This window comes from Rhincodon typus, chromosome 9 (genome assembly GCF_021869965.1).
Source record: "Rhincodon typus isolate 14 chromosome 9, sRhiTyp1.1, whole genome shotgun sequence".
Lineage (NCBI taxonomy): Eukaryota > Metazoa > Chordata > Chondrichthyes > Orectolobiformes > Rhincodontidae > Rhincodon > Rhincodon typus.
The window spans coordinates 6,735,174-6,745,339 of record NC_063340.1 but is presented as its reverse complement, the minus strand read 5'-3'; the positions used below and the strand labels follow the sequence as shown (position 1 = coordinate 6,745,339).

The following is a 10,166-nucleotide window of genomic DNA, read 5'->3' as shown; positions in this document are numbered from 1 at the left end:
TTCTTCAGAAATGGCCATTTCTGAAGAAGGGTCTAGGCCCGAAACGTCAGTCTTCCTGCTCCTCTGATGCTGCTTGGCCTGCTGTGTTCATGCAGCTCTACACGTTGAAAAAGGGAGTCGACTTATATGTAAAGGTATAATTTTGGGGGTGCTGGAAAAATGGGGTTTTCTTATCCAGAAAATCACCTTATAGACCATGATCTACTTTAAATCTTGGATGTCAACATTCTTCAATATTAAAACTTATGACGTGTGCATATTGGAGTCTTTTTTGCAACTTTTGTAAACTATCTTTTGAAGGTATTGGATAATTTCGCCTTTTTCCGATATTGCTTCTTTGTGCTTTATCCTCGTGTCTACAGCTCAGGGACAGGCCATCCTGCAGCTTGATGCTAAGTTGTACCCTAATCCACCACCTCTGAATCTTCTGTCTAATTGTCCTTTCCTTTTTCAAGCTGCGACCACACTAACACTAAGAGCCACCAACCCCGACCTTTTTAGCATTTCTACTCAAAACTGCACCCAAGAGTACAATCATGGGCAAAGTACATGCAAATTTCATGTTTTGCCATCGTTTTGCATAAAATGAGTCGCTAAATATACCTTCAAATATGTTCAATCCAGACTAGACAGATAGGATGAAGGTTGTATTTTTTTTAAACAAACCAAAGTGTTTGTGTAGTCTCAAACCAGTTTGAAGTGGGTGTGAGTTCATAACATGAAATTGCTTCTAATTTAACCCTAATTATATGCTTCGCTCAGATGCCACAGAAAGACAGTGAGTGTGGGAAAAAGACAGAAATGTCACACTGGTCCAGTCAGGTTTATTTCACTGAAGCTAGGATTAAGGGGTGCATTTCCTGCATTGACAAGAAATCTGTGTTTCGCTAAATTGCTTTAACTAACTTGAAAATGTTCGATGCTGTGATTTACTCATGTGCAAAGTAATATGCCAATTCCCCAACCTTCCTCTCTCCTCCTTTCTCCTGCAGTCTCCCACTTCCGCAAATGTAGGGTGGTTCTAAGGAACCATGCAACCTCATTCCATTTTATTAATCACTCTACGTTCTCACTTACGCTGTGTCGAAATAAGTGGCTCGAAACGTTAGCTTGCTCTCTCACCAAGGATGCTGTCTGACCCGTTGTGATCTCCTAGCATTTCTTGTTTTCAATACAGATTGCAGCATCTGCAGTAATTTGCTCCTACTAATTGGAAATCTTGTTTCAATCAAAATCATTTTTCACAGACTAATTATTCTCTGGACTAAAATATTTAAGTAAACTTAGTTACAGTGTCTTGGGTGGATTTTCTTTTAACTGCATGTTGCATCGTCATACTTATAAAACCCAAATAAGACTCAAAAAGTTTTCCTGCATTTTGAAGGCTTCAGGCCACTTAGCTGTGTAGTGTTAGGTGAAGAGGCAGCAGCGTGAATTTTGCGAGTTGAGGTGTTCGTGGATTGATCTCACTAATGAAGACACGCTTTGTTGATGTAGTGAGAGGAAAAACGCATGATGTCACCTTGAAGTTGCACAACAACGACTTGTAATTATATCAACTTTTTTTTAAATGTAGTAAAACGTGCTTTATAGTTGTGTTACCAAGTAAAATTCGGCACTGGGCCATGTAAGATATTAGATCAGATCAAAAGCTTAGTCTTTTGGTAGGTCTTAAAGGAGGAGAGAGAGGTGGAGAGGTTTGGAGAGGGAATTCCAGAGCCGAGCTGAAGGGCAGGACTGCCAGGGGCAGAGATATTGAAAATCAGGGATGCACTTACAAGTTCTGGGAGTAGACAGATTAGTTTCAATTGGCCTGATGGTTTTATTTTCTTGTCACTGACATCTCTCCAAATATGCCTTTGGTCCAGGCCTACTAGAACAGATGATGTGTAGGGTGAGAAAGATAATAATCAATATTTGGAATTGAAAACTCCACCATTTAACAATCTCAAGAATTTATATTCAAAGCAGAAGAGAAACTGAATGATTAAAGGCAATATTTACAGGTATGTGCAAATTGTGGCTTCAAAGAACTGGTTGTAACATGTTTCCAAAGATTGATATTGATGTTATAAATTTTCCTCTCTTGAATTATAATGATGTATATCTTACTTGAGTTATGTTATCAGCATTAATGCAGAACTGAAATAGATTTAAAACACATATTTTTCTTTTCCTTGTTTTGTTTCAATCAGGATGAAGGTTATTGGTGCTGGGGAAAGGATTATGTTGTCAAAAGGAAGTATTGACATCAAACGCTCCCACGGTCAGGTATTATTAATTAAATGTCATTTCTGTTTAATTGTGGCAGGCGTGGGCACGAACCGGGGATTCCAGCTTGTGCCTGCACATTATAAGTAGACACATAAGTCTTGCAGTGCAATGGTAGTGTCCTCACCTCTGAGACAGAAGGTCTGCATTCAAGACCTACTTCAGGACATTATGGCTTTGGAGATGTGTTATAACACGTGAATGCAGACTGATTAAAAGAAAATATGTCAGTAGACAGACTGAAACTGAACAGGGATCACTGGACTTGAAATGTTGACTCTGCTTTCTCTCCACAGATGCTGCCAGACCTGCTAAGTTTCTCCAGCAATTTCTGTTTTTGTTTCAGATCTTCAGCATTCACAGTTTTTTGTCGTATGCAACTGTGGTTGCTGTTCTGTCACTGTATAAATAAATACGTATTCCAGTGCATTAAGATTATACCTGATGCTAAAAATGAGCCTCAGTTGGAATTCAAGATCATGCTTTTCTTCCTACCGAAGTCAGGATTGCTATAAATTCATTCCCAATATTGTCAGCTACCTCTCAGTTAGTAACACTCACGTCTCTTGAGTTGGAAAATTGTGTGTTCAAGCAAACATCAAGGCTGATGTTCTAGAGCAGTACTGCAGGAACGCTGCCTCTAGAATTATAGAATCCCTGCAGCATGGAAGCAGGCTATTCAGCCCATAAATCGACACTGACCCTCCAAAAAGCATCTCACCCAGACCCATCCCCCTAACCTATCCCTGCATTTCCCATGGCTAATCCACCAAGCCTGTTATTTCCTACGGGTCATTTAGCACCGCCAACCCAGCTAAGATGCGCATCTTTGGACTGTGAGAGGTAACTGGAGCAGCCTGAGGGAACCCATGCAGACATAGGGAGCATGTGCAAACTCCACACAGCCAGAGACTGGAATCAAACCCAAGGTGGCATGGTGGCTCAGTGGTTAGCACTGCTGCCTCACAGCGCTAGGAAACCGGGTTCGATTCCACCCTCGGACTGTGTGTGTGCAGTTTGCACATTCTCCTTGTGTCTGCGTGGGTTTCCTCCAGGTGCTCCAGTTTCCTCCCACAGTCCAAAGATGTGCAGGCTAGGTGGGTTGACTGTGCTAAATTGCCTGTAGTGTTCAGGGATGTGTAGATTAGGTGGGTTACAGGGAGATAGATCTAGGTGGGATGCTCTGAGAGTTGGTGTGGATTTGTTGGGCTGAAGGGCCTGTTTCCACACTGTAGGGATTCTAAGAATTCCCTGGCGCTGTGAGGCAGCAGTGCTAACCACTCAGCCACCATGCTGCCCAGAAACGAAACTGTTTTCTCTCCTGGGTGGATGGGGCAGGTATTTTTATGGAGGAGAGTTGGTTGTTCTCCCTGATAGACTGATCTCAACCAATATTACAGAGAACCGGCTACCTGGCCACTACCATATTCTGTCTGTGGGAGCTTGCTACATGTAAATTGGCTGTCATGTTTCCTACATTACAGCGCTGACTACACTTCAGACCTACTTTATTTCAAATTGCTTTAGGATGTCCTGAAGTCACAATATATAAACAGAAGATAGCTCTTTTTCTTTCATTGTACACTCGTACACGAAACAACTTAGATCCTGTCACTGAGAACTGTAATCAAACCGGGCCACTTACAAAAGGATGAAAGACTAGTGTCAAACACTTCTGGCATTCAGCTTCCAAGTATAGAATTAGCAATAGGGCAGAGCAATAATTTCGTTTCTAATGTGAAGCACAGATGGATCCATTGAAATTATCTGTTATTCGATTTGAATATTACAACATATTGATGGCAAGTCAAAGGGAATTTCCCAGACTCATACCTGGAATGGATGGATTGTATTAAAAGGAAAGGTTGGACAGGTTAGGCTTGAATCTGCTGGAGATTAGAAGATTAAGAGGTGACTTGTTTGAAATGTATAAGATCCTCAGAGGCCTTGATAAGGGGAGACATGAAAAGGATGTTCCTCTTATGGGAGAATCCAGAACTAAGGGTTACTGTTTAAAAATCAGGTGTCACCCATTTAAGAAAGAGATGAGTTGAAATTTCTTCTCCCAGAGGATCATGAGTCTTTGCAGTTATCTTCCTGAAAATGTGATGGAAACAGAGTCTCTGAATATTTTAAAGACAGAGGTGAATGGAGTCTTGTTAAGCAGAGGGGTGAAAGTTTATACGGGGTAATCAGATCAGCCATGATCTTATTGAATAGTGGTTCAGGCTCAAGGGGCTGAATGGCCTATTCTTCCCATTGATTTGTTTGTTTTTATGTATTGCTCTCCATTGTAATGGCAAAATTACAGACAAAGCAAGTGCATTAATGATAGTTGAGGGAATGTTGCTCTCATCAATGAGTAAGGTAACAAAACTAAAATATATAACATTTTTGAAAGCATTCATGACATTTCTATATGGAAACCAGAGAACTGGTTGCTTCAATGTGAAGAAATCCACTGTAACTCAAAGAATTTTTCCTTCTGTATGAAAATAACAAGGTATTACATTTCAGGGCAAATTAATTTGCACTTCTTTTCTGAAAGTCATATCTTTACAAACTTGAATTGTTTTGTCAGGTTATACAGACAGGCGCGCCCTAACATGTGAACATCTGATTTACAAATGTGATCCTTTACAGGGGCATAATTTTAAATATCCGACCTAGAGTCATAGAGTATGAAAACAGATCCTTCGGCCCAATCATTCCATGCTGACCATAATAGCCAAACTGCACTAGTCCCACATTCCTGCTCCTGGTCCATATCCTTCCAAACCTTTCTTATTCATGTACTTATCTAAGTGTCTTTTAAATGCTGTCACTGTGCCCACATCCACCACTTCCTCTGAAAGTTCATTCCACGCATGAACCACCCTCTATGTAAAAAAAAATACCCCTCATGTCATTTTTAAATCTCTCTCCTCTCCCCTTAAAATTATGCAATCTTGTCTCGAAATCCCCTATCCTAAAGAAGAGACACCTACCATTAACCCTATCTATACTCCTTATGATGTTATAAACCTCTATAAGGTCACCTCTCAACCTTCTATGCTTGAGTGAAAAAAGTCCCAGCCTATCCAACCTTTCTTTATTACTCAAACCTTCCAAACCCAGCAACATCCCGCTAAATCTCTTCTGAACCTTCTCTAGCGACATGGAAACAGACTCAAGAACAGAACACCACTCTTTGGAGAGGGTCTAAAAAAGGTTTACCAGGATGTTGCTGGGTATGGGGGATTTTCGCTATGAAGAAAGGTTGGATAGACTGGAATGCAGGAGATTGAGGGGCGACCTAATAGAAGTTTATAAGATTGTGGATGGCATGGATAGAGTGGAAAGTATGAGGTTTTTTCCCAGGGTGGAGAGGTCAATTACTAGGGGACTCAGGTTCAAGGTGCGAGGGGGAAGTTTTAAAGAGACGTACGAGGCAAGTTTTTCACACAAAGGGTGGTGAGTTCCTGGAACATGCTGCCAGAGGAGGTGATGGAAGCAGACACACTAGCAGCATTCAAGAAGCACCTGGATGAATACATGAATAGGAAAGGAATAGAGGGATACAGATCCTGTAAATGAAGTCAGTTTGAGGATGGAAGGACAAAATGAGGCAGCGCAGGTTTGGAGGGCTGAAGGGCCTGTTCCTGTGCTGTTCTTTGTTCTTTGTACAACTTGGGGACTGCCACCTCTTTTGTCAGTGATTCCATTTGTACTAACATCCCGGTAATGACAGACAAAAGAATCTTATGTAAAATAGGACAGAATTGTATTATTTCCACATTTGCTGATGGCACCAAACTGGGTGGGAACTCAAGTTTGTGAGGAGGATGCAAGGAGACCTCAAGAGGAACTGGACTGGCGAAGTGTTAGATTGGAACCTGGCTGATAGAATATAATGTGAAGTTATTTAGATTGAGAGAAAATAAACAGAGGCAGAATATTTCTTAAACTGTGAAATGTTCAGAAATGTGGATGTTCAAAGGGATCTAGCTTTCCTTGTCCATGGGTCACTAAAAGCTAGTATACTGCTGCAGCAAATAATGAAGAAAGCGAATGGTATGTTGGCATTCATTTCCAAGGGATTTGAGTACAGAAGTAAAGATATCTTAGGAACAAATTACTGCAGATGCTGGAATCTGTAATAAAATCAAAAAATGCTAGAGATCACAGCAGGTCAGGCAGTATCCATGGAGAGAGAGCAAGCCAACATTTCAAGTCTAGATGACTCTTCAAAGATATCTTACTGCAGTTATATATAGAAACTTGCAGAAACTTCACCTGTTGTATTATGCATAGTATTGGTTTTCTTGTCTAAGGAAGGATATACATGACACACAGAGAAGGTTCACCAGGCTAATCCCTGGGAAGGTGGAATTGTGAGGAGAGATTGAAGAAATTGAGCCTGTAATCTCTCAGAGTTTCAAAGAATAAGAGGAAAGCTCAATAAAACTTTTAAAATTCTTTTGAGGAGGTGACAGGATGGATATAGATAAGGTGCTCCCCTCACTGGTGAGCCTAGAACCAGGGGATAAAATCTCAGATAAAGGGGCAGGCTATTTTATGCTGAGATGAGGATGAATTTTTTCACTCAGAGGGGAGTGAACTTTTGGAATTCTCTGTCCCATGAAGGCCATGAAAGCTCAATCATTGAGCTTATTAAAGACAGAAATTGATGGGTTTCTGGAGATTAATGATTATAAGGGACATAGAGATAAAACAAGAAAATAGCATTGGGAGATGATCGGTTGTGATGCAGAATGGTGGGATAGACCCGATGGGCTGAGTAGCCTACTTCTGTTCCTATTTTTGCTGACTCGTCAGTTTGGGCAGTGGAAATGAGCAGGACATCCTGTCTTCTAAAAAGCTTTTACATGTTAATATTTGCACAGTGTCGTTTCAGAGTCTGTGTGCCCATTGTGTTATTCTCTGTTTAACATTCTGCATCCACTGACCTTCAATATCAAAGATTCTGTGCTTAAACGACACAAAAAAAGGCAGATGAAAAGACCTTGGGATTGCAACCACAATATTAATTCACCTTCCTAATAATGCTTTTATAATCGTAGAGGCAAATGTTTTCTGTGTCACATTCCATTTAAGGAATATATATCCTACCGGTTCAGTTCTGAATTCTGACAGTTTGATTATTATATTATTATTTCATGAATAGGTTAATTTTTCTCTGCTCACTTTGTGTTCCCGGCCAAGAACTCAAATTTGTGGAATTCTACCTCCCTCAGTCTTTCCTTCCTCCGCAATCTTTAGGCTTTTAAAATCCAAGCTGGGTGTTACCCAGCTTCATTGCTTCCTGATTGACTTTGTTTTCTCTTTTGACATGTTTTTTTTTGCAGCTTTAGTGTTGCCGAATCCTATTGTGAGTTAAGATCTTTCTCCTTGGCCTCTCTAAAAAGTGCTGCTGGACAAGAATTCCTTTAGAGCCATGGAGGAAAATCTGAAAGGGAAAATGTTATTATTGCACCTTCGTATTCTCAGGGGTTATTTAACTAATGCCTAATTTGTAGGAAATTGTCTGTGGCAGCCATCAAAATGGGGCAGGGGGCAGGGATCAGGCAAGATTTTAGCAGTGTGCTGAGCCTCTTCTATATGTCATGAGTGCTACAACTTTGCAAAATCAGCATTTTACAAAGAAAACTAAATTCTACTTCCTCCTTTTGTTTTTTTTTGCCAGGTTATTGTGTGTGTGTGTGAGAGAGAGTATTACAGGAATGCAAAAATGCATGGGACTGTCCTGGCTTTGGCACCAATCAGATCCAACTTCAAAACATAATAAAATCTCAAACTATGCTTAACCGTGTGCCCTTCAGACAGAACCTTTCGCCCAATATGTTATCCAGCTCTCTTGAAGTTACTGGCACTATTCACATCCCGCAATTTTACCACTTAATTCCCGACGTAAGCCAATCTTAAACAGTTACCTTGTTGCTTCTGAATTTACATCTGTGCCCTCGGGTAGCAGTTGCTTTTAGCAGCTTGTTAGAACTCAGTGTATCGACATCCCTTAGAACATTGAAAGCTACAACAAATGTGTGAAGCTGATAGAGTGGTAATGTTGTTGGATTAATACACCAGGGGCCCAGGTTAATTTCTCTGGTCTTTCTCCAGCATTAGCTACGTTGTTTCAGATTCCCAGCATCTGACGTATTTTGATTTTATTATGGTTCTCTGGGGACATGGATTCAAATCCCATCATGCCAATTATTGGACTTTAAACACAATTAATAAACCTGGAATACAAAGGTAGACCCCATGATGATGATAATTGTCACTGATTTTCAAATAGAGAATACACTGTGAAATGACTCCAAGGAGACAGGTATCACAGAACCAAGTCATCCTTTATTTACATGAGCTCTGACAAGCCAGCTCCGAACCAGTCCCTAGAATGAGGGGACTCTCTGAATCTCCTGTTTATATCGGTCAGCCAGGTCTTCCTGATTGGCCCAGGCTAACAACCCCAAACCTCTTAGTCAATAAGATCCACCTGGCCCTCTTTCAAGTCACTACACACTGGTTTCCTAATGTCCGTCAGAAAAGGAAATCTATTATCTTTATCTGAGCTGATGTACATGTCGCCCTACCCAGAGCTAGGTGTTCAACTTTTTACTGTCTTTGAAAATGGCCTGGAGAGTCACTCCATTCAGGGAGAATTAAGCATTGGTAAGAAATGTTGGCCTTACCAGTGACACCCTCATGATGAAATAGTAAAGAGATAAAAGTTCTGTGCCAATTCTTATTTTCTTCAGCATTCCCCATTCCCATTATACAGGCTATAAGAAATGGGAACAGAAGTAGGCCATTCAGCCCCTTGAGCCTACACCATCGTTCAATAGAATCATGGCTCATCCAACATTCCTCATGTCCACTTCCCTGCCTTTTCCCTATAATCCTTGATTCCCCGACTGATCAAGAATCTATCTCAGCCTTAAATATACACAAGGACTCCACCCCCCACAGCTCTCTGTGGCAAAGATTTCCAAAGATTCACAACAATCTGAGAGAAGAAATTCCTCCTCATCTCGGCCTTAAATTGGCATCTCTTTATTCTGAGACTATGCCCTCTGGTCCTAGACTCTTCTGTGAGGGGAAACATCCTTTCAGTATTTACCCTGTCAAGCCCCTTAAGAATCCTATATGCTTCGATGAGACCACCTCTCATTCTTCTAAACTCCAGTGAGTAGAGACACAATCTATTTAGCCTTTACTCGTAAGATAATCCCTCCACACTGGGGCTCATCCTAGTGAAACTTCACTGAACTTCCCTGCTGACGTTCAGGACCAAAGGCCCTTATATTTTATTCTTGAGTAATGTGCCTTAAAATCTTGCTTGGCCGTTCAATATTGCCTTGATAATTTCAAGGATCAGATACCTCCAAATGTTTATTTAATTCTCATATCCTTCAACCATATCTTGTGCCCTAAAAAACTACCTGGATCTCCCTTATCTGCTATGAACCTTTGTTAACAAGCCAAGGATATTAATCTGAGATTACTCAGCCTCAGAACATTCTCCTTTGCAGCGTTTGTAGATGGACTTTAAGAAAAGAAAAGGTTCCCAGACGGGGAAGGAAAGGTGACAGGAGATCTGATAGACCTAATCAAAACAGTCGAGAAGAAGAAACTATTCCTCCTGGTGGAAGAGTCAACTATGAGAGAGCACAGATTATAAAGTTGATTATAAAGTTAAAGAAGCAACAGTGACAGGAGGAGAAACCTTTCCACCCGGTGAATGGTTAAGATGTGCGCTGCGTGACCCGAGTGTGTGCTGGAGGCAGGTTCAATCCAGGCTTTCAAGACAGCAGAATTGTTATCTGAAAAGGTTACGAGGACGGAGGGTGGGGAATGATCTGAAGTATGGATGGGTGTATGAATAGGAAGGG

The 10,166-nt window shown here is 41.0% G+C and overlaps 1 long non-coding RNA gene across 1 annotated transcript in view; it reads left to right on the top strand.

The window, feature by feature from the left end:
- The window catches only part of LOC125484019, a 38,760-nt gene that overhangs the window by 9,398 nt on the left and 19,196 nt on the right, over positions 1–10,166 (top strand). Inside the window, exon 2 of the long non-coding RNA XR_007262886.1 lies at positions 2,196–2,271. This is a non-coding gene — a long non-coding RNA (uncharacterized LOC125484019). The remainder of the gene's footprint in view (positions 1–2,195; positions 2,272–10,166) is intronic.